Below are 6,900 nucleotides of genomic sequence, written 5' to 3' on the forward strand. Positions count from 1 at the left end.
GTCTCCATGACACAGAGTCTGACTCTGGACTTCTTAATTAGGGGTATTTGCATGATGAGAGGAGACTTGTTTCTGAATAGTCATTGCTCTCCTCCTCTCAAATAAATGGCCCACTGCTCCTGACCTATGAATTATCTCTACAGCAACCCCATGAGTCATGGAAAGAAGGTTTGGCTCTCAGGAGGGGAATGAACAGCAGGAAGGAGGGAATGTATCTTTAGCCTGAGACCCCTCATCAGGGTGCAGAGGCAGGTGGGGAGCTGGCAGCTCAGCCTCAGCTGCCAAATGAACACGAAATGAACTTTAAACCAGTGTCTCTCCACCTGCAAGATACACTATTCCTCTTCAGCAAAGGCACCCAAAGTCCTACATCAACTGGAAACATTATTTGCTATCGCTGGACCAACAATAAAAACTCAGTACTCAACAGCCCAAAGGGAGGTCACCCATAGGTGTGAGAGGTAAAGGGACTGGTAGCACAATGTGGTTCCACCTTCATTCACATGTTGAGGTTTAACTGTGTTCTTAGATGATCCCCTAGAGATATAGATAGGGCTCCTTCATCTAGCCAACAGAGAGTCTCTAAGTGGGACATTCAAAGACCCTTGAAGACATACATGTTCATGCTTCCCATGTTGTCTTCCATCACTAAGAGTATTCAACAGAGGTCTCCACAGACAGAGGTAGAGACGATTCACTGGGTAAAGGTCTTTGCCACCAAGACCGATGACCTGAATTTGATTTCTTGGATCCACTTGGTGGAAGGAATGAATCAACTTCCCCTAGTTGTTCTCAGACTTCCACCTGTGTGCTGTGGCATGTACATACACATACATACTTACACACACAAGATCCCCACAGGGACTTTGTCACAGAAAGCAGCAGTCTCGGGAACCACTGGTTTGGACAATCAGAGCCAAGAGTCCTGGTAATTGAGGGCAGGCCTCTCATGCTTTCCTACCAACTTCAGCCTGTGTCACACGACAGCCTGGGTACTGAGCAAAAGTCAGAGAATGACTTTTAGAAGATGCCCCACAAGCCTGAGACACATCAACTAGACCACATAGAGCAAGTAGAGGACTTTCCTCTCACACCACTGTGAAAAGGCTGCTGACCAGCTGCTGTACCCCTGAAAATGGCTAAGAAAAATCCTCTGCTTTTATTGGTGTCTCCAGGGAAAGGCCTCAATCAAATCCTTGAGCTACAGCTTCCCGAGGGAGTTCCAGGGAGGAGACTCTTGCAGCCAGGGCAGCCTGTGATGACAGGACTTTGATCTTTTGCTCCAGGAATGGGTTTTACAAAGGGCCAAAAAGCTGCTGTGTGACTCTCTGACCGGAATCGGAGACCAGAGTTTATGAAACAGGGTAAATACTTTGCAGATATCTGCTGTGTAAGTAAGAATTTTGAAATACTTTGGATATAAAAGAAAAAGAGCCAGGTGATGGCTCATGCCTTTAATCCCAGCACTGAGGAGGTGGGTCTCTCTGAGTTCGAGGCCAGTCTGGTCTATAGAGTAAGTTCCAGGACAGCCAGGGCTACACAGAGAAACCCTGTCTCAGAAAAACAAAACAAAACCAACAAAAAGAAAGAAAGATAGAAAGAAAAGAAAAGGAAGGAAGGAAGAAAGAAAAAAGAAAATGCTGAGGAAACTCAATCACCCCACAGCACATGGTTAGTGTGGAAGGCTATATTTTTCTTCTTTTTTTTTTAAGAAGCATAACTATTTATTTGTAACAAAGCAGTTTGTGTACAGTGTTGAAAATCTACAAGTTCTTGTTAAATTTACATTTGCACTTCACCTTTTTAAACAAACATTTATAATCACTGTTTTATATAGATATAGATATGTAAAAACAGCATCGAGTTCAGTGGTCCTTCAGCATTTTCCACTTAAATGTTTTTTTTTAAAACATAAAAACAGGTTATAATTCCAAAGTCCAGAGTTATTTGAAACTGGAAAATATTTTCTCTGTAGAAAATAGTAAAAATGATAACATTTACCAATAAGCCCTTTTAAGCCAAATAATATCTGAATTATACGTATAAATTTTTCATAAATGATCTCAACAATATTCCTAGAACTTTGCCACTATGCTATCAGAAAAAGATGACTCCATCTCCTCCCCTCAGCCTCAGTGGGTCTTTCTGAAGGCTTTAACAAAGAGTGTGGGGGCTTTCAAGATGGGTGCAGAGGATAAAGATCAATTCCTGGGTCTTACACTGTGGAAGAAGAGAACCAGCTTCAAAAAGTTGTCTTCTGGTCTCAGCAAGTATGCACATACACTACTAAATGGATGGATGGATGGATGGATGCATGGATGGATGCATGGATGGATGGGATGGACGGGATAGATAGATAGATAGATAGATAGATAGATAGATAGATAGATAGATAGATAGATAGATAAAATAAAAAATAAGCCAGGAGATGGTGTTGCATGCCTTTAATCCCAGCACTTGGTAGGGAGAGGCAGAGGCAGAGTCTGAAGCCAGCCTGGTCTACATAATGAGTTCCAGAACAGCCAAAGCTACATAGTTAGACCCTGTCTCAAAAAAAAAAAAAAAAAAAAAGAAAAAGAAAAAAAAAGGAAGTAAGAAAGAAAGTTACAGTATAAGTGATACTTGGCTGACTTTTCAGGCAAGGTTATTTCAAAAATAATGGAATTTCTGTCTGCCTGGCTCTTTCTGAACCCTTGACCTTGGAACACAGATCTATGTTGTGACGAAACGCAGGTTCCACAGAGAAACCACACAGAGAGGCTCAAACGAATTCCCTGGCAACAGCCAAAGTCAATGCTCAGACATGTCAGTAAGTAAACTTTTAGATCGGGGCTGCAGGTTGTTGTTGTTGGTTTTTTTTCCCAGCTATTTATTTATTTATTTATTTATAGTCAGGGTCTCACTATATGTCTGAGTGGCCTGAAACTTACTCTGTAGCCCAGGCTGGCCTCAGACTCACAGAGATCACCTGCCTCTGCTTCCTGAGTGCTGGGATTAAAGGCGTGCGCCATCACCACCCTGCAGAGCTGCAGATTTTTAACTTGTGGCCCAAATCCAGCCTATTGCCTCTTTTAAATAAATAAATAAACTCACTTACTCATCAATAGCTGCTTTTGTAGGACAGTGGCAGAAATGATGACATGGACCCTGGGGCCCACAAAGACATAGATGATTTGTTATCTGGTCCTTTACAGAAAAGGTTCCCCTGCCTTATATGATTCCAAGTCCTGCTTTGTGAGCTACCCAATTAAGGTCTAGTGGGGCAAAGGTCAGCTGTCCCTCCCCAGCCCCTATCTGTGAGCCAAATATTGCTTCCAGCTACTAAATTGTGAGGTGCTTACTTCATAGTAATAAATAATCAGAAATAATTTTCAGCTCGGCTAAACTCAAGAGAACCTGGCCCTTGCTGGTAATTTTGTGCTCAGATTCTACTGCTTGGGGTTTGTCTCTGTAAATACCAGCATGCAGAAATTAATTAGCAGCAAATGCAGTAGGCATTCACAACTCAGGTGTTTCCTGTTCTCAGTTCCAAGGGGAATTGGCTTAAACGTTCCCAGTTCTTCAATAACGCCATTAGTTATTGCATCAGTTTTATCGCTAAGAAGAAATAATTTTATGCTCTTAGCTAGTAACACCTCATTAACTTTGCCCCCCCCCCCAATAACTGCTTGCCAGCAGCGTTATAGTTAAGCGAGATGGCTGATTATTCTGCATTATCAGACACAGCTGTGAATCGATACTTCCAGTGACACCTTCTATGACATACACATGCAGACACACTCTGTGTTAAAACCAGGGAAGCTAAAACGCAAACACAAATTAAATATAGAACCAGAACTAAGGCTATTTCTGTTATTAAGTAACAGTGAGGCTGTGTTTAGCGAGGCTTCATCTCTCACGTTCAATTGTATGAGATTTTGTGAGGGTTTGGGATTAGTGTGATAAATTGTTTTTGTAATTGTATAAGCTGTGACTAGAGCTGTGAGCTCAGGCGTGTGTGTGTGTGTGTGTGTGTGTGTGTGTGTGTGTGTGTGTGTGTGTGTAAAGCACCAGAATACTCAGTAAAGCCAGTCAGTAACATAACTTTTTTCTTTAAAATATTTATTCCCCCATAAGAAAATCTCAAATAATATATCTCCACTTATATTCTAGGGATAACTAGAATTCTCAGACAGAATTCAAAATTGAGTCCTAAGGATGGCAGGAGATCAAGGGGTGGAGAGTTATTATTCGACAGGCATGGAATTTGAGTATGGAATCAGCAAATATTTCTAGAGAGCGAGTGGTGCACAACAGAGTTATCACCATTGAACCTGACACCTAAAAATGATCAAAATGCTAAACTGTATGGCATCCACGTTTTATTATAATAGAAGTGATCTTAGAAATATCTTTGAGATATTAGAAATCTCAGCTTGGGTTAAAAGTACTAAGGGGAGGGAGTCTATAGAGATGGTTCAGCAGTTAAGAGTGAGTGCTTGCTGTGGGTAGCTGTGGGTGGGTTGCTGTGGGTTGCTGTGGGTTGTTGTGGGTTATTTTGGGTTGCTGTGGGTTATTGTGGGTTGTTGTGGGTTGTGGGTTGCTGTGGGTTATTGTGGGTTATTGTGGGTTGTTGTGGGTTGTGGGTTGCTGTGGGTTGCTGTGGGTTGTTGTGGGTTATTGTGGGTTGTTGTGGGTTGCTGTGGGTTGCTGTGGGTTGTTGTGGGTTGTTGTGGGTTGCTGTGGGTTGTTGTGGGTTGTTGTGGGTTGCTGTGGGTTGCTGTGGGTTGTTGTGGGTTGCTGTGGGTTGTTGTGGGTTGTTGTGGGTTATTGTGGGTTATTGTGGGTTGCTGTGGGTTGCTGTGGGTTGTTGTAGGTTGTTGTAGGTTGTTGTGGGTTGCTGTGGGTTATTGTGGGTTGTTGTAGGTTGTTGTGGGTTGCTGTGGGTTGCTGTGGGTTGCTGTGGAGCTAGAGCGATGGTCTAGTGTAAAGAGCGAGCAAGCAGTTGCTGCTTTTCCAAGGGACCTGAGTTTATTTCCCAGCACCTATGGCAGGTGTCTCACAACCAACTCCAGGTCTAGGGGATCTGACACCCTCTTCCAGTCTCCATGGATACCTGTACTCATGGGTATGTGTACACACACACACACACACACACACACACACACACACACAAATACATGTGGAAAGAAAAAAAAAAGGGTCGGGGGAGTGTTTGCTGCTCTTCCAGAGGACCCTAGTGCCATGGCACAATGTTGTGTAACTCCAGCTCTGGGAATCCATAGCCCTCATCTTGACCCCTGAGGACAGACAGACAGACAGACAGACAGACACACACACACACACACACACACACACACACACACACACTCTACACATAAATAAAAGTAATCTTTTGTTTTAAAGTAGCTTAGAATCCAGAACACTTCCCCTTATGCCTACGTGCTTCACCTAGACCTGTGAGATTTTTTAACTCAGATGGTGAAACCAAACCCTTAGGGAAAGGGAAACAAAATCAATGCTTCAGGAAAACACCTTTCTCTCTCAGACTCCGAGCCAAAACCAGCCACTCCTGGTCAGGGGAAGGAAGTGATTCCAAAGGTGAAGGCCTCAAGGAAGGAAGAGAGCGTTCCCCCAGAAAGCACAAACATCAGACATCTCTTCTACCGTCAGAAGCGTCATCCTTCTTGAATCTTCGCTGTGGTTTTCTTCCACCACAAGTGAGCACCCCTGCCGCTAGCAGAGGAGCAGCTCAGAGCAATATGGAAAACGGGGTGTTCAGAAGGGGTCTGGAGGCAGGTACTGAAGTGGCCCACACCAATGCCGGATTCTGCCTTACAACCTTTACCTCCTCCAAATTCCTTAGCTCTTTTAGGTCTTCCAAATAACTGCTTTCCGTTTTATAGGATAGAAGCGGAGTCCGGAAAGATTGGCCCGCTTCCCTAACTTGTCCCACGGCTAGCAAGCAGCGAGGGTGGGAACCAGGTCTCTCTGACTTGGAAAGCCCTGGCTCTCGCCTGCTTTGCCTCCCTGTCCTATTGGGTCTGGCCTTATTGTCATGCGGCCCCACACACCTGCTTTGAGACAGTTCTGCCTTGCTGCCCAGGATATCTCCGTCCTGAGATTCTAGCACCACAGTCTGAAAACAGTTCTAAAAATAATGTCTCGAGTAACTTCTGTCCACCTCTTCCTAGGAGAAGGGAAATAAGCCAAATCAAAGGCAGCTGCTGGGCCAGCCACCTCTTCCTGTATTTGTTTCTTCTCTTAAGGACAACGGACCCCCCCTACCCCCACCCAAGCCCTGCTCTTCCTGCTCTCTGTAGTTCTCCATCAGTTCCTCCTCCCCTCTCTCAAGTTACGTGCCGAGGCAGCATCAGCCATGACAATGTTTTTTTCCCCAACTAATTCTTTACACATTAGTATGAATTGATTTCTGATGTGATGATGATGCCCTGTTGGTATTTTCCAGAGAGTGAGATGGGTGTTGTTCTTCAGGAACCGAGGGACTGGGAGAGACTGAAGGAGGTTGTACTAAGTGACCTGTATAAACTCTGTCAGTTCCGTGTCAGAAGAGATTACCTATGTCAAGGATTGCGCTCACACTGTAGGTCTGCATCACTCGATGACATCTGTGCCCCTTTCTACCCATAGAGTTGTTCCCAGACAGCAGGCTTGTCCCTGGAGCTCCAAGACCCGTCTTTCATCTCTTTCCAGTGCAGAGACCTCAGAGAAGCTCATAAACGTCGCCTTTCATGGTTCAAACTATTTTCTTTTCAGTTTTTCAAGACAGGGTCTCTCTATGTGGCCCTGGCTGTCCTGGAGCCCACTCTGTTCATTTGAGGCTGCTGGCCTCAAACTCGGAGATCCACCTGCCTCTGCCTCCTGAATGCCAGGATGAAAGGCGTGCACTACCACCACCTC

Source organism: Peromyscus maniculatus, chromosome 12, assembly GCF_049852395.1.
Source record: "Peromyscus maniculatus bairdii isolate BWxNUB_F1_BW_parent chromosome 12, HU_Pman_BW_mat_3.1, whole genome shotgun sequence".
Lineage (NCBI taxonomy): Eukaryota > Metazoa > Chordata > Mammalia > Rodentia > Cricetidae > Peromyscus > Peromyscus maniculatus.